General features: G+C 42.0%; 1 protein-coding gene across 3 annotated transcripts in view; it reads left to right on the top strand.

Annotated features, from left to right (window-relative positions):
• RARB (retinoic acid receptor beta) overlaps positions 1–18,640 on the top strand; it is a 527,110-nt gene that overhangs the window by 127,398 nt on the left and 381,072 nt on the right. Inside the window, exon 1 of one of the 3 annotated variants that reach the window (XM_061587700.1) lies at positions 446–498. The exons of the other annotated variants lie outside the window; for them this stretch is intronic. The gene's annotated coding sequence lies outside the window, so the exon portion shown is untranslated. Of the gene's footprint in view, positions 1–445; positions 499–18,640 lie in introns of those variants that run through there. 3 annotated transcript variants of the gene reach the window in all.

The following is an 18,640-nucleotide window of genomic DNA, read 5'->3' as shown; positions in this document are numbered from 1 at the left end:
TCAAATGTTTTTGCAAGGATTCCTTGGTTGAGCTAGCTATAATAGCCAAGGTTGCCTCAGCTGTCTATAATGCTCTAGGACAGCCTTTCCCAACCTTTGGGTCCCCAGATGTTGTTGGACTACAACTCCCATCAGCCCCAATCAGCATGGCCAATGGTCAGGAATTATGAGAACTGTAGTCCAGTAACATCTGGGGACCCAAAGATTGGGAAAGGCTGCTCTAGGATGTCATAGATGTTGCAGAAAAAGAAATCCCAATGATGCTGGTTTTCTTTCTTCAGAGAAAGGCCTTGGGGGCCCCCGGAATTTGGAGGTAACATGTAGGGTGACCATATGTTCTACTTTACAGAGGACAGTCCTCTGTTTGAAGGAGTTGAACTCTGGTGTAAAGATACAGAACCCTAAGAAGGGACAGCAGAGGCCTTGTAGCTGCCCATCAAACTTAACACTGGACAGCAGACAGAGCGAACACACCTGGTCAAAGTCTTCCCCATTACGGTGAGATATATTCCTATTTAAGTTATAGTAATTATTTCTAAATTTGCATTTATACATATAAATTAGTATGTACAAATTTTATACAGAATGGTGTCCTCGTTTCCCTTTGTTTTGGTGATTCATAAATGACTACCTTGGAAACAGGCAACAGATTGCTTTAGAGTTACTGCAGGAGATGGCAGAGTGTGTAGGGTTACTTGAGGATGGAGCACAACCAAACAACCAAACAACAAACCAACCCTGAATCCTATGCCCACCCCTAGAAAAGTCAGCTCAATTGGACTCTGATGGTTACTTTTTAATAATACAGAAACAAAAAATGAGCAGCATTTTCTTAGTGCTAAGTCTCTGGATATTATAAAGTTCTGTGAAACAAGGATAATACACACAGAATTGGCACAGTTAATACTACTGGTCCCTGAGGGAACAACAAAAAACTATTACAGTTTTTAACAATGCTTTTAAGCTGGCGTGGCACAGGTTACAGGTCCAGTCTTGCGCTGGCATGAAGCACTGAAAAACCATCCCTAAACAGCATTACTGCAAAAAAGTTATAAAATTCTGTAAAGGTAGCCTGAACGATTGCACAACATATGGACACATGCCTAGCAGCAGAATATGAATGCCTTCTTTGGTACATTAAAAATTGTTAAGAGTCATTGGTGGAGGATTAAAAAAAAGTGAACATAGCATGCTTTGACATTTGTGTGGATCATTCAAGAAAATCAAAGTGAACAATCATATAATGGCAAGGAATATATATGTATAATACTGTTGCATACACAATATAATAATTGAATTTTAAAAATCAGTTATATCATTTTGGGCTACCGTGTGGCTTTTATAGGAGGGATCAGTTTCCATATTATTCTCTGTCACAGCAAGTTAGGACTCAGGAACACGAGATAGCTGTAGGAGTGTAAAACAGTATTCTTCAACCTTGGGTCCCCAGATGTTGTCAAACTACAACTCCTATCAACCCCAGCCACCTTAGCCAATGGCCAAGGATGATGGGAGCTGTAGTACAACCTCATTGGGGACCCAAGGTTGAAGAACTGTGTTGTAAAAGATACTGGGATCCTAAGAGGAGTTTGGGAACTCTCCTGATATTACCAGTCTTGTCTCCAGAGACATTTAGAGAGTACTTTTGAGAGCATTGTTCATGGGACATACTTAAATGACTCTGCAAGAAGCTTCCTTGGCCCTTCCTATTTATGAACCATTTCTGTCTTGTAATATGCTTAATTCATAGCAGTTTAAAGATCTTTTTATCTTGAATGTATTTGCTTTTCCTCACAGTCCTGAAACTGCTTGCTATAGAGTAGTCCTAATGAACCCTATGGAACAGATAAGCAGGCAAACAATTATTCTACATTTTAAAGTTAGCACAGCCTTAAGTGCTTTGCCAGATAAGAGGCAGCAGAAGAATGAATGGTTGTGTACACCTACTATCTTGCAACACTAAAGCAGGGACGAGGAACCTGTGGTCCTCTAGATGTTGCTGGGCTCCAACTACTCAGTCAGTATGGCCAGTATGGCGGCAAACAAAAGCACTGAAAACATTAAAGCATCATAAGAACAAACTTTAAAACACATTAAAACAAAACATCTTCAAAAATGTTACTTTAAAAAAGGTATGAAAACATCTTCTAAGATTAAAAACATTTCAAAAAAAGAAAGTTTAACAACTTATTAAAAAGCAATTCCAACACAGATGCAGACTGGGATAGGTCTCAACTTAAAAGGCTTGAAAGAGGAAAGTCTTCAATAGGCGCCGAAAAGATAACAGAGATGGTGCCTGTCTAATATTTACAAGTTTCTAAAGATACGGAGTGCAATGTAAATGGAATCTTTCCGTGCGAATGTCTTGTTTTTCCAGCCTTGATGAGAATACTTAACCATGTGTTTGCATAGAGTTCCATATGCATATTGGATCCCCCAGTGTCCTTGCTGATTCAGGGCAAATGGCAGCAAATTATTGGCTGCTTTTACACATAGGGCTGATTACATTAGTTTAACGGATTAAAAAGGTAGTGCTTCTGCCCCAATTTCTAAAATCCCTTTCACACTGCAGTACCTGTTGGTTAAGGAACAGCAGCTTTTTCAGATGATATACTGGCATTTCACGGAACTGTCTTTCACACGGCTTGTTTTCGTCCCTCACCCATGCACACTGTTCTCCACTGTGTAGGAGGTCAAAGATCTCATCCTGTTGCCATGCGAGCCCTCTCCCTTTAGGATCTGACTTTTTAAATTGTTTTAGTTGTATCAAGACAGGGGTGCGTGTGGGAAATGACCGGTACAACGTTCGTCAGGCAACCACCACCCCTGCGCGACTAAAGGGTGGGAATGCACTGCATGGTGGGATGCCTGTCATGTGAGCGGCTGCAACTAGCAAAAAACTCCTGCAATCTTCTGGGTTCCCAGCTTTGCTAACGGATTATTTCTGGTATCATTTATCAAGGAAATTAGCACTAAACTTCCAGTACATTCCACTAGAATTCTGAAGCTAGCTTTTGCGTCGTGTGAAAGATCAAATATAATGCACAAATTACCAGGTAAGAAATCATCAGAATAACGGAATAAAATGCAGTGTGAAAGCAGCCTTCGAGTTAGCTTGCACATGAGCAATAATAGTGCACACATCATGGTGTGTTAAACCATTTCCTCTTCCAGTTGAATTTAAAAAAGACTTTGACAGTTCAGTAGGAAGCTCTTCCGGCAGCTACAGAAGATGGTTTGTGTAGATCTGACAGATTCACACCTCTGCACTGTGGGTGATACCTGTCATTAGTCATAGAGTTGACCAACTGAAATCCATGGACTTAAGGAACTTATTGTGATGTTTTTAATGGGTCTACTCTGAATGTGGTGCAGTTGGATATCACCCTGTGTATAGCAAGCAGTATGTGATATTTAAAGTGTTCAAAGCCCTAAAGTGTTTAAAGCCCTACAGGTTCTGTAGGGAAGGAGGCAGTCTTTCAGATATTTGGGCCGTATCTGAAAGACCGCCTCCTTCCCTACAGACCCTCTTGGGTGTAAAATCAGCAGAGGAGACCCTCTTGGTAGTTCCACCATTCTCAGAAGCTGTGTGTGTGTTTAGCAAGGAGAGGGCATTCTCTGTGGCAGCCCCTAAGTTGTGGAACTCCCTCCCTGCAAAGGTGCGTCTAGCAACTTCACTGTTCAGTTTTTGACAAACACTGAAGACACTCCCCTTTGACACCTGAGATGCATATTTTTAGGACCCACCCCATTTTGTGATGTTGGTGATTGTAAGTTGTTTTAAATTGTTTTAAAGGATGCATTTTAAACTGTTGTGACCTGCCCTGGAACCTCAAGGTGAATAATATAATATAATATAATATAATATAATATAATATAATATAATATAATATAATATAATCAATGGTAGTGTTTTTTTAAACAGCATTTTCTCTCCAAATTTTCTTGCTCAAATGATAATTTGCACCAGTGCTAGTTACTATGTTGTTATGTGCCTTCAAGTCGATTAATACTTACGGCGGCCCTATGAATCAGTGATCTCCAATAGCATCTGTTATAAACCACATAAGATCAGGTCTGTGGCTTCCTTTATGGAATCAATCCATCTCTTGTTTGGTCTTTCTCTTTTTCTACTCCCTTCTGTTTTCCCCAGCATTATTGTCTTTTCTAGTGAATCAGGTCTTCTCATGATGTGTCCAAAGTATGATAACCTCAGTTTCATCATTTTAGCTTCTAGTGTTAGTTCTGGTTTAATTTGTTCTAACACCCAATTATTTGTCTTTTTTGCAGTCCATGGTATGCACAAAGCTCTCCTCCAACACCACATTTCAAATGAGTTGATTTTTCTCATATCCACTTTTTTCACTGTCCAACTTTCACATCCATACATAGAGATCGGGAATACCATGAATGATCCTGACTTTAGTGTTCAGTTATACACCTTTGACTGGTTACTAGAATACTCTTTTCCCCCCTCCCCCAAGAAGACATATTCAATATAAATTACATTGAACCCTCCTTATTATTGTAAAATATGTAGTTTATAGAATAGCTTTGAATGCAATTATTTAATTGGCAAATAGAATTTTCTCTTGCCATCAGTGGCAAAATAAGTCATTTGATACCAGGGCTGGATTAAATGTTTCATTAGTTGTGCCTGTTTAGGGATCTTTAAGGAACAACAAGTTAGTCCCCTGGGCAAACCCTTGTCAACTGCAATAAAGAGATCTACACAAGCGGGTGAGATGTATTTTAGCAGGATTTACTGTGAGAGTAAGACTGTCTGCATTGCCTCAGTGTTTTCTGTAGCTGCTCTATATTTGGTTTAAGAGCAGTGGCTACTGGTAGTAAATATGTTGGGCTTATTGCATCCAAGGGATTTTTATAATTTCCTTGCCACAGTGGATTTAGTAACAGCTTTTCTTTTCATAGAAACCGGTGAGTATCTGATGAATGCAGATGCTGTAGTAGCAGCACAGGGATTATTTTACAATAAATATTCTGCAGCTTTGAACTCATAATAAAGTAGTTCTGGTCTGGTTTAATTCAAGATGCAGTCTCTGCTGTAGCGTAGATAAAATGTAATGCTCACAGATTGCAAGACTGCTAGACTTTATTTAGCTCATTCTCTTTATTCCCAGTGCACGCAACAGGAATCAGTGCATACTGTTCATTCCTACTGAGGTCTTTTTTAAAAATAGTATATATGTTGCATTTTTTAAAAAGATTGGGTGAATTTAGTAGGACATGTAGTATTCGATTGCATTAAAGTGTTTGGGATGCATGATTCTTATTGGTAGAGAGATTGAGATGATTATTGATTTAAATCTTTCTGTTCTTAAATACTTATTCTCCCTTCCCTCATTTAAATATATGGTGTATGCATGGAATTAATCACATTTAGGGGCCATTATACTCATGCATTTTTCATGAGTTGGGATTACTTTTGGACAGTAAACTGGAGGATTTGCTTTTTAGTTTAGAGAAGAGATTACTGTGAGTGGGAGGACGTTATTGTTTGTAAAATAATGCATATTTAGCTTCTGGAATTCCCTGCCACAAGATGTGGTTTATGCCCAGTGACATAGATGGGTTTAAAAGTAGAAAATTCATGGAGGATAGTTTTACCAACAGCCAATAGCTATGATAGTTATCTGGATTCTCCATGACTAGAGGCAATGCATTTTGGAGATGGGGTCAAATAGTGGAGCAGGGATGTTGGCTTTATAGTTTGTTTGTGGACTTCCCAGAAGAACCTGGCTTGCCACTGTGGAAGCATGGTGGGACTAGATGGAACCTTGCTCTCATCTAGTAGGGCTCTTATGTCTTCTTTTAATTTAAAAATTGGGGCTCTGCCCCACATGCTCTGCATACCAACCCCACCACCTAACCCTAGGAATGAGAATCTGAGGTATCTCCCACTCCTTCATCAACCCCCCTGGGGCCCCAACAGTTGCTGTGTGTGGCTGCCACCAGCCCACTTGCCTAATGCTGGCCCGCTTAAGCTCCTTGGCCAGTCAACAAGCTTCTCCCTCCCCTCCCCTCCACAGGTCGCCAAGCCTCCTCTTTTTCCCCTACCCCCATGGGTCCCCAAGTCTCCTCGTCCTCTGTCCCTTCACAGGTCCCCAAGCTGACTCCTCTCCTCCCCCCGTGGGTTGCCAGGCTTCCTCTTCTTCCTCCCCATGGGTCACCAAAATTCCTCTTCTCCCCCCACACGGGTTGCCAAACTTCCTCCTCTTCTCTCCCCGATTGCCAATTTTGCTCTTTTCCATGCCTCATGGTAATGACACCAAGGCCTCTCAGAGCTGCCCTGGCCTGCTGCTTTGCTGCTTGGCTAGGCTGCCTGCTGCCGCCGCCTGCTTTCCTGCTCTCTCGTTGCCTCTCCTACTCTTCTTGCTCCTACGGATTGCCAAGCTTTCTAATCTCCTCCCCCTCATGGATCACCAACCTTTCTCCTCTCCTTCCCTCTCCACAAGTTGCCAAACTTCCTCCTCTCCTCCCTGCCCCCCTTGCCAGGCTTCCCGGAGTTGCCCCAGCCTGTCGCTCTGTCGTCATGCTGTAGTTCGCAGCACAATCTGTCTGTGGCTAAGTGAACGGTAGTCTGACAGTTTCAGGGCTTACAAAAATATTATATAGTCAGATAGAAAAAAGATTTGTACAAATCTATGTACACACACATATAGAATCTAATTACCATAAACCACTGCATGGTTGGATATTTATCAATCCTAAAGATCACAAATAAAGAGCCTCACTCTGAGAACTTGGTTGGTTGGTCATCTTCTAAATGAATTGGCCCACGGGCAAATTTTGGTCCACCAAGGGGTCCAGTTTGGCCTGCAAGGCATTTTCCCCAAACCGTGGACATCAGCTGATGGGCAGGAGCACAGTGTTAAACACTGCAGGCTGTGCATGCCTGTTCCCAGGAGGTTCAAACAGCAGTGTGTGGCCCTGTGCTCCTGTTTGAACTTAGTTTTTGAAAGTATTTTAAGTTACTATTTTACATGTATTTACTTATGTTTACTTACTGTTTTATGTATTTTAAGTAACGAAGTATTTTAAATAACCCAAGGATAGTAATTTTGGTTCTAAAAGTAATAAGTATCTTATCATTTCTTTAATTACATTTCAGATTTATATTAATGGGCATTCCTAAAATATGTATTTTGTGGGCAAACACAGCCCTCTAGGCTTTCCTGGCTGGCCCTTAAAACTCTCCTCAAGCCACACTCCTCACTGGTCCTGCTTTACATCTGAAATATTTTTGCCTAACTGGAATGTGTTCTTGAACTCTGATAATGCTTCTTGTTTGTATGGATGGAGGATAGAGAGGGATGTGTGAGTGCGTGCAGAAACTTACCTATTGTAATTTACATTTTTTGCTCCACCTGCTCTTGCCTCTGGCTTTGCCCACCACTGACATGTAGCCCTCAGAAAGTTGTCCAGAAGAGAATGTGACCTTCAGGCTGAAATAGCTTCTCCACCCTTACTATAAAGTCTGCTGTAGAAGCTCTGCATTGCCTTACGCTCTTATTTTTAAGCTGTGATCCTAAATTGTTGGCAGTAAATGCCATTGAAAATATTGGGTGTACTTCACACTTCAGAAATTCCCACATATGTGCCTGTATGACCTATGTGCCCACTGCGTTCCATGAAATATGTGAAATTATTTTTGTTGAGCATGTATGTATGTGTATAAGTTCCCACAGCAGGTACACTCAGTATTCACTATATACTGCGGGAATTCAGTGGGACTTCCCTCCTCTGCTGTTACAGTTCCCTCACTGGTGATGTTAAGTCACTAAGGCACACAAAGAACCAAAGTAAAAATGGAAGCCAGATATTAAAGTCACAGAAAGTGGGGGGGAACCAGACCAAACCAAAAGCACAACAAAACATTAAGTTCTTGACAGCATACTTAGACACATGTAAATTAAGAGATAGGGGTATTCTTTCACCCAGGATAGGGAATTCTTCCACCTGGGTGCCCCAACGAAAAGGCCGCATTGAGCATCCCATTCAACTGGATGCAAGCATGGCTTCCAATAAAATTTGCAGTGGGCTGGCAGGTTCAGATGAACAATGTAATCCTTTAAATATCATGATCCTGAACTATTTAGGGCTTTTAAAAGTAATAACCAGTTTTGTGCTTGGAAATGACCTGGTAAACAACACAGATTAAAAAATCACAGAACTACATGTTCCAAACAAAAAGTCCCACTGAAGGCTGTATTTTATTATCAGCAAGAGTTTCTGAACACTTTTTAGAGGGAAACCCGCATAGTGTGTTGCAGTAATCTGGCCTGATTAGACCAGGACAATTGTGATAGTGGTCAGATGTATACATGTCAAAAGAAGACGAGTGTGACTTTCCTGTGTTATGGAGAAACCTTGTAACATGTGAAGCAGCTGTTATTTGCAGGCACCATGTTTAGAATTGAGACATTAGGCTGCGTTCCCAAAAGCATTTATTTTGAGGTGAAGGTCATTATAACAAATGGCCATGTTCTGATGATTATATCTTAGGTTAAGAAGCTGAGGTGTGAATAAGCCTTATGACCATACTTGCAGTTGTTTTGCTTCTTCCTTCACTTGAGCTGACAATATCAGAAAGTCTTCTATTAACGACAGTGGCCTGTTTTGTCCAAATTGAGAAACTATGGTTATGAATTTTGGAACAAGCCAGTATATTAAACCAATTTCAAATCATGACTTAATATCATGATTTGTTCCATAGTTTCCCAGTTCAGGCAAAACAGGAAACTATAGTTAATGGAAGACTTTTGGTTTGATTGCTTGCACGAAGGGAAGAGCAAAGTGGCTATGAGAGGCTCGTTCACATCTTGCCTCATTTAGCCAAGATATAAATGTCTGAACACAGCCATTCAAACTAAACCTCCCCAGAATTACTGTAGGGATTTAAAAAAAAAACCTTCTTGGTAATACTTACTTGTAAAACAGGATAGTCTCAACTTGTTATTTTACTGGGCATACACATAGTGTATGTACCCAAGTAATTTTTAAATAAATAAATAAATTCTTTAGTCTCAGTGGGAGACAGCAGTCTAAGGAAGGGGTTTCCAAACTGTGGTCCATGGACCACCAGAGGTCCACAATCTTCATTCCGGTGGACTGCAGCATCTGTGTAAAAATATAATTTAAAAATCACACAGCATCTAGCACAACACATTATAATTACTACAACAAGCAGAAAAATCATTAAGTGGTCTGCCAAGACTACCAGTAATTTTCAGTTGGTCCTTGAGGGGAAAAAGGTATGGGAAGCACTGGTCTAGTGAATGCTGAGTTACTGCAGTTTGGGAACAGAATTTGGGGGGGAGGTTGAAGGAGAAGTACTGTTGTTTAAATGCAGGGATGGGGGTATTTGGAATTTGTGTGAAGATCAGTCTGGTAAGAAGTAGCGTGGGTGAAGATGGATTGATGGGTGGAATATAAGGGCAAAGCTGTTTTATCGAAAGGTTACCACTGCCACATTAGTAGGTAGATGGATATGGGTTTGGCTTACATTGTTAACTACCCAAACAGTTGAGTTAAACATTTATCTTTGTTCCTGCTAACTTTACTGGGGTCATTGCTAAACATACTTTTGAGCTGTCCCTCCTTTGTGTTAGCTGCAAACATACTTCTCTTCAGGCTTATTCAACCATGCATCCTTTTTTTCTTTCCTGTGAACATATTTATTGTGACTACTGAAAAGTTATAATTCTCTAAAATGTTTTAAGGCTTTGCCACTGCCTCTCTCAAGGTCATACAGGTATGGAAATTGTTGCTTCACAAAGATGTTGCTTGGAAATATGGTTGTTGGTTCCCCCCCCCCACCGCCCTGGGAAACCTTGTATTGTATTTATTTTTTTGAAGAATTAACATTGTAACTTGCGTTCTTAGCAAGACCAATAAAGGGCCTTGAAATGTTGGTCCGCATTCCTTTTTAACCTTTTTAAAAAAATGTCATTTCTAGCATAATAAATAAATTACAAACTGCACCCTTTTTGTATATCTGTGGAGGCTGTTTCATTTTTTAACAGCAGACCAATGCTGAATTTTGCCAACAATTTAAAGTTGGGGAAGTGGCAAAAAAAAAATAATAATAATTTTTTTTTAACCAACTCAAGTTAGCAAAGTTGGATCATGCTGGAAAACACAGTTATGTGCACAGATTACCTGGCTGGATCCTGGCTAGGGATGGGGGAGAATATTAACTAAATCTGATTTATTCCTGGCTTTTGACATAATCTGACAGAATGCATTGTTTTGTGTAGTGGCTGTCATCAACACTATTTTTTTAAAATCTATTCCACATTTATTTATTTATTACATATATATACCGCCCCATAGCCAAAGCTCTCTGGGCAGTTTACAGCAATTAAAAACATTAAAAACAAATATACAAATTTTAAAACACAAAAAATAATTACGTTATTATCTTCATAATTAGCTTTCATCTAAGCTGATGCATTAACTTCTGTCTAGGTGATAATCATTGGCATTAACGATCAAAAATACTGCAAAACAACACAGTCCTCGTTAAGCAGCAAAGCAGTCAGCTTGAGGCAAGAGACAGAATTAATGGGCCATTAGCTGCCAGGCAGAGCAATCTAATTCATGCAAAGCCAGCAGGAGGGGGGGCAGCGGAGGAGGAGCTGGTGGGAAGCTCCGTGGCATCTCTGTTCAGGAGTTTCTGGGTCAGCTCAGCATCGACTCAGGTCGGGAGCCATGCGCAGGGTCTGGAAGGTAAAAGCTGGCTCCCGCAAATCCCCCTACTGGGGCTTTCTCATTGACCACCATTGAAATAATTTTACTCCACTGGCCTATTGGCCATTGGAAATATTGCCAGATAAGGACCTGGAGGTGTGCTCTGAAGGGGAGTTGGATGCTGTGGAAGTCCCCCCCATGCTCCTTTTCCACCATGCCCCCAGAATGCCCTGCTTTGGGCCTTCCACCTGCTTCTACTAGCTCTTGTCCACTGGGCTGGCCATCCCCAGTGGACCCCTGACTGAGTGGTGCCGCAGATCAGCCAGGACAAGGGACTTCTGCTGGTGGCACCAGGAGCCTACTGGATCAGCCGAGGGTCCACCACATCCAACGCCCCCCAGCCCGGCGCAAATACAAGTTGGTTTGCACTCTAATTGATACTTAAGTAGAAAAAAACCAGTGGAACAAGTACCTACAGTATAAACATTTTAATTAGCATTTTTGTTAGCAGTTACATCATTTTTTTTGCTGGAAAAAAACCACGAATCTGCAATTGCAAAAACAATTGGGAACAAAAAAATGGGAGATTTTCCTCCAACAGTATTGAAAGCCAGACTGTCGGAATTCAAACAGGTAGGAACCAACTACCAAACCCCATCCCTAATCCTGGCCAATTCTTGCTTAGACATTATTAAAACATTAGTTTTAACTATGCAATCCTTTGCATGTCTACTCAAGTAAGTCCGATTGTGTTCAGTGGAGCTGACTCCCAGATAAGTGGGTATATGCATCCTAAAACTCAAAACAAATGAAAAGCATTTCACAATTGAAAGAAATCTTTGCCACCTTCCTCCAACTGACTACAGGTTGGAGCATTCCTCTAGGCAGTGACAGATTCTTAGTTGCTGGAGTGATTTTGCCCACCAAGGCTCACCACTGGTTTCCCATCACAGGAAGGGCTTCAAATTCTTCCTGTTCAGACTGGGATTTGTATGACCAATGATAGTTTTTATTGACTCTTGACATTTCACCCTCTCAGCTCGTTCTCCAGCTATGAAACCCATTCTGACTTCCAGCAGAATGCAGCCAAACAGAACAGAGACAGAGATATCATAGAGGAGTTGCGGAGTGGGGACAATGATAAAAATTAACCCATGCTGAAGGCCTATAAAAATACAAAAGCTGTTGCCAACTTCCTAAAGACTGAAACGGAGCTAGATGGACTTCTGGAGGGAGGGAGGCCTCCAGGCCCTGTCCCAACAACTATACTTCAGATGGAAGTAGGACAACAAACAGAGCCTCCTCAGGAGAGCTAAAAAAAAAAGATGGGTGTGTTATGGGACAGGCCCTATGTTGGCTTTTGTCTGCTTCATGTTGCTGTTATTGCTCACATAAGAGCCTGTCAATTTTGTCACATTCACAGACTGCTCTCTGAAAGAGTTTCTCCTCCTCCTGTGTAAGTTGTAATGAATAAACTCAGCTGACTGAGTACATAGAGATAATATTTCTGGGCAGGCCGCCAATGCTCACATATTGTTTTGTAAACATAAGATAACACTGCCCAGGCAGCAGACGGAATTCCATATAAGGCAATGAATTGTTGAGATCTTTGGGGGATGCAGAATCCAGAATGGAAACTAGATGGGGGGACCAGAGTCACTAGAATGCACGCCTTCTGATAAAATAAATAAATAAAAAGACATGCCACTTGAGGTACTGGACCAATTTCACTGGAGATGTGGTCAAAGAACTGCAGGTGTGATGTATTCAATCCATGTCATCTGATTGCAAGGGTGGAGGACCAATTAAGATGGTCCGTCCCCGGAGACTAATGAATCCTGAGGGATTTCAGAGGGCTCTGGGGAATTTTCCGGCTGATAAAACTGACGATCCTGTCGAAACCCTGGCCACTCTGTGGAATACGGAAATGACCCGGGCAGTTGACACAATCGCTCCGGTGCGCCCTCTCCATTGCAGAGCTCAACTGGCTCCTTGGTTCACCGAGGAGCTAAGAGTGATGAAGCAAGAAAGGAGACGGCTGGAGGGCAAATGGAGGCGAACTCCTGACGGCTGTAATTATGCACTTGTGAAGGCCTCTACCAAACGTTATGTGAGGGCGGTGAGGGCAGCGAAGAAGCAATACTTTGCTGCCTCCATTCAGTCATCTTGCAACCGCCCAGCGGAACTCTATAAAGTTGTCCGGGGACTTTTACACTCTGGTCCTCCGGATGCAATATTACCATCAATGGCCCGCTGTAATGAGTTTGCGAGGCACTTCCAAGATAAGATCATAAACATCCGTCGGGACCTTGACTCCAACATTGTAACAGTTGAACCTAATGAGGTGTCCAGAACACAGTCTTGTCCTGTTTTACTGGATGAGTTTCAGTTGGTACAGCTCGAGGATGTGGACAAGGTGCTTGGACAGGTGCGGGCGACCACTTCTGCTCTGGACCCTTGCCCCTCGTGGCTAATAAAAGCTAGCAGAAATGGAACAGCCGGCTGGGCCAAGGAGGTGATTAACGCCTCCTTACGAGAGGGAGTGGTCCCACTTTGCCTGAAACAGGCAGTAGCGAGACTGCTCCTAAAAAAGCCCTCCTTGGACCCTGACAATTTTAACAACTATAGGCCGGTAGCAAATGTTCCATTTCTGGGCAAGGTTCTAGAGCGCGTGGTCGCTCACTAACTCCAGGCTCTCTTGGATGAAACTGATTGTCTGGATCCATTTCAATCCGGCTTTCGGCCGGGGTTTGGTACAGAAACAGCCTTGGTCGCCCTGTATGATGACCTCTGTCGGGAGAAAGACGGAGGGAGTGTAACTCTGTTGGTTCTCCTTGATAGCTCGGCGGCTTTTGATACCATCGACCATGGTATCCTTCTGGGGCGACTCGCGGATTTGGGAGTTGGAGGCACTGCTTGGCAGTGGCTGTGCTCCTATCTTGGGAATCGTCTCCAGAAGGTGATGCTTGGGGAACATTACTCGAGTCCCTGGGTGCTCCAATATGGGGTTCCGCAGGGCTCAGTTCTGGCCCCCATGCTTTTTAATATCTATATGAAGCCGCTGGGTGAGGTCATCAGGAGTTTTGGAGTGCGTTTCCAGCAATATGCTGATGATACGCAGCTCTATTTCTCTTTTTCATCTTCTTCAGGTGAGGCTGTTGCTGTACTGAACCGCTGCCTGGCTGCGATAATGGACTGGATGAGAGCTAACAAACTGAAACTCAATCCTGACAAGACTGAGATGCTGTTGGTTGGGGGGCCCTCTGCCCAGATGGATGATGTCAGACCTACCCTAGATGGGGTTACACTCCCCCTAAAGGAGCGGGTCCGTAGTTTGGGGATCTTATTAGATCCGCTCCTGTCACTCGAGGCCCAGGTAGCCTCGGTGGCACGAAATGCGTTCTACCAGCTTCGGCTGGTAGCCCAACTACGACCCTATCTGGACAGGGAGAACCGAGCCTCAGTTATTCACGCTCTAGTAACCTCTAGATTGGATTACTGTAATGCTCTCTACGTAGGGTTATCTTTGAAAACAATTCGGAAACTTCAGCTGGTGCAGAATGCTGCGGCCAGAGTTCTTACTGGGACAAAGAAATTCGACCATATAACACCTATTCTGGCCCAACTGCACTGGCTTCCAATATGTTTCCGGGCCAGATTCAAAGTGTTGGTTCTTACCTATAAAGCCCTTAACGGCACTGGACTGCAATATCTGATGGAACGCCTCTCTCGCCATGTACCTACCCGTTCACTCCGCTCGACTTCCAAGGCCCTTCTCCGGGTCCCAACTCATAGAGAGGCCCGGAGAACAGTAACTAGATCTAGGGCCTTTTCGGTGGTGGCCCCCAAATTATGGAATGCCCTCCCAGATGAGATACGCCTGGCGCCTTCTCTGTCATCTTTTCGGCGCCAGGTAAAAACCCACCTCTTCGCCCAGGCATTTTAAGCTTATTTTAATTTTAATTTTATTTTATTTTTATTTTATTTCTGTTTTAAATATGTTTATAATTGTATGGCGCAATACTCACCTGCTTGTATTTTAAATATTGTGATTTTATCTTGTTGTACACCGCCCTGGGAGCTGTTAGCTATAGGGCGGTTTAGAAATGCAACTAAATAAATAAAATAAATAAATGTATTACTGTATTATTCCAACTACTTTGTAACTCTGGCTCTGTAGCAGGATTTTGAGTCTGGACTTTGTCCATTCATATATTGTAGCCTAAGAGATTTTGTACCTTCAAGGTGTTATACTTTGATATTAAGTGAGTGTATTCAGCAACCTCGTTCATGTCGATTTTGTATTCTTATTTTCTATTTCTGATATGATGGTTAGAGCCACCTAACATGCTTTTAATAGCAGTAGTGTGGAAGTCATGAATAAACAGTACAGGCATACCCCACTTTAACATTTGCAATGGGACCGGAGAGTATACTTTAAGCAAAAATAAACTTTAAGTGAAGCAATTGTCTTCACTTGTACTGCACGCAATCGCCACTAGATGGCAGCGGCGTCATGCCAATAAAGTGTACGTTATTGCGAAGCGCATGAATGTTAAGCGGGGTATGGGGACGTATGGAGCATGTATGTTATAGCGAGGCGACGTTAAGTGAAGCAACGTTAAGTGGGGTATGCCTGTATATTATAAGAATATTCCGCTGTCTGACTTCCCATTTAATTTTCCTGATACCTCCCAAGACCCAAGGATACTTGGATGGAGTCTGTTACTATTACTTCTGCCTACTCAGGTGACTGCTGTTGGAAAACTGTGAGCTTAGGTGAGCTAATGTCTAACATATAAAGACTGAGTAGATCAGTGGTGTCACTAGGGTTGGTGGTGTCACCCAGTGCAGTAACTCATGGTGTCACCCCCATGGACCTCCTCCCATACCAGACCATACAGAATCCTTAGTAATGTTTTTTGTACTAATGTTACTCATAAATCGTAATTCCCGTATATCACTGAATGTAATGGCAATAATAGTGACATAAACAACTAGCAAAATTAAAATTACACCTTTAAATTACAATATCATATGCACAGCCTAAATGTATTTACATAGTTTCATGTGGTTAAAGTGAAAATTCGGTAAGAAAACAATAGAATTCTTTGTTATGTTTACTCAGAAGTCCCATTAATTTACAGCACAATCCTAACCATGTCTACTCGAAAGTAAGTCCTAATGAATTCAATGGGGTTTACTCCAGGTACATGGGATCAGCATTCCTTTACTCCCAGAAAAGCAAGTATTAGATTAAAGCTTTCATATTGGAAAGGTTTTCAAAGCACTGCCCTCTCCAACAGCCCAGGGTCTGACTGCTACACACAAGAGGAAAAAAAACTTTAACCCATATTCTTACTTACTCAAACTGAAGACCTCAAAACCACCATTTTGACATTGTAATGAAGCCTAAGCACTGCCTGGGTCAACAAATCACAAGCCTTGCTCCCCTTATTGGCTACAATCCTGAAAGGGCGGATTAGAGGCCAGAGCTTGGAAAATTTATTTTTTGGAACTATAACTCCCATCAGCCCAATCCAGTGGCCATGCTGGCTGGGGCTGATGGGAGCTGTAGTTTAAAAAAGTAACATTTCCAAGCTCTGGCTAAACGCTGCTATATAGATCGGTTAAAAAACAGATTAAACAGTCGCAGGGGGGCTGACTTTTTGGTGTATATCTCGGCAATCAGACGACCTAGAAACTTAGTTGTTTTTTTAAATTGAAGCTGAGAGTCCGGAGATTAAGGTAAGTTAGCAGGAGACCCGGAGGGGACCTCCCAAAACCGGAAACTCCAGCTGAAAATTGGACACCTGGTAACCCTACTCCATCTTTGCACCCCCTGATTGACTGCACCCCGACCCCCCCCTTGGTATGCCACTGAAGCATGCAGCGGGTTTACAGAGGCAGCACTTGCCTGGGCTGGAGGTTTGAATCTCCCGCTCTTTGGCTGCAGAGCAGTTTTTCCCCGATCCTGCCTGGGAAGCCACTCAGGCACGCAGCCCAAGAGCAGGCAGGAGATTTAAACCTCCCGCCTAACATTCACAGGTGATAAGTGGGCAGGCCAGGCAGGATGGAGGAAAAAACCGCTCTGTAGCCGAAGAGCGGGAGATTCCCCATGAGGGAAGTGGCTGGCGAGATGGCCGCTGCAGGGCTGAAGATAGAGATAGGTGCCTAGGGGCGGCTCTGGGTGTCACCCCCCTCCGATTGTGTCAGGCGGTGCGGTCCGCACCCCCCTAGTGACACAGCTGGAGTAGATACAGGTAAGGGGAGAAATCAAGAGTCCTACATCTTGTGCATTTACAAGAAGGGGGCTAGTCTTGCCGGTTTCAGGTGTATGTACCTTCAGCTTAACTTCCATGTTTCCGAGACACTTTTCCAAAAGGATATTAAATACACAAATAAAATATAAAATGTAACACCAACATATCAAAAATTTTTTAAATACTTTAAAATACATTAAAAAGCTGGGAGAATTAAAATATATCTGCCTGATGCCAAAAGGATAAGTGTGTTTGTTCCAAGGAGATCTCTTTAGAGAGGGAATTTCACAAGTGGCGCACCACTACCAAAGAGGGACTCTCTCTGTTGTCACCTATCTTACCTCAGATGAAAGGGACACATGGAAGAGAGCCTCTAAAGCTGACCTCATGTACAGACAGGTTGATATGGGAGCAGGAATTCCTTCAGGTAGAATGCCCTGTTAAAGACACTGGAAGTCCTGAGAATGACATTTTCCAAGGACATTGGTGCTGTAGCATTTTAGTGTATAATGAAGACACTGTTGTAAGCCTCTGCTAGTTCTGGTACTGGCATCTACATTTAGGGGAAGGGGATGAGAAAAGTGTGCAGTTTGGAGGGGAGGTTCTTGGGCCTATTATGGTAGGATCTAAACTTTGAAATGGGCTTGGAAATTAGATGACTTTTCACCTACAGTATTTTCCACAACAGTGTTTTAATGGTTTTTTTAGTATTGTAAAATATAAGAAAATCAGTGCAAAACATAATCAAATGCTGTAGAAATGAAAAACAGTAGTAAATTTGTAAATAATAAATTTGTGGTTATAATAGTAATTAATATTGCAAGCATTTGATTTGAAATTCTTAATTAACTTGAGCAACGTTTTATATTCATTTACAAATTATTTCCATGTAATACAAGAGTTGTTGTTGTTAAGGCCAGGCCATCTTATAGTGCAGTTAAGATATAACTATATTAGTTTTACATCCAGCTGCTTGTGCCTGATTCTTTGATTCAGTGAATCAGTGTTAATAAACATCCATCTGTTAATGTGAGAACGTAAAAAAAATTCACAATGTGTATGTGGCTGCTTTCCATAACAACATGGCCTCTGTTCTGTTTATTATTAAAGAATTCCATTTTGTTTCTATTCTTGATAGAGGGGAATGGCTCTGTTCACAGTTTCCACTTTGTAGAATATCCCTGTGGAGATGGCATTCAGTGTGTGCCTCATTTTTTTTAACAGCTAATAAGATCCTAATAGCACATTCTGGCTTCTTGGAGGCATATTGTAAAAATATGCTAGCCAAATGAGTACTTTGCTGAGTCTGTGTGTAAGTGTGGAAACAAAATGCCCACCTGAAAATTAATATCAACAGATAGTAACTACAGAGGTAAATTGTATTTTTTTTCCATAGGAGGACTGGCCTTTCTTTCCTTTAATATATCATTTCTTTGTAAATTGCACTAAAGCTGACATACAGTTTTGCAAAATCACCTTGGTACAGGATTTGTCCTTTCAACCTATTCCCATAGCTCCCGCTTCCATTCCTACTTGTTGTTTTGTCCCTTTAGTTCTTGCTGTCTTTTTATACTTTCTTTGGTATATTTGGTTCATAAAATCACAGGCAGAAGTACAAGTGTTATTACAATAAAACAAGTCATGCCTACCTTATATTTTGTGTC

This window comes from Rhineura floridana, chromosome 10, assembly GCF_030035675.1.
Source record: "Rhineura floridana isolate rRhiFlo1 chromosome 10, rRhiFlo1.hap2, whole genome shotgun sequence".
NCBI classification, from domain to species: Eukaryota; Metazoa; Chordata; class Lepidosauria; order Squamata; family Rhineuridae; genus Rhineura; species Rhineura floridana.
Note: the sequence above shows the minus strand (reverse complement) of the source record. Positions and strands in the feature narration are given on the sequence as shown.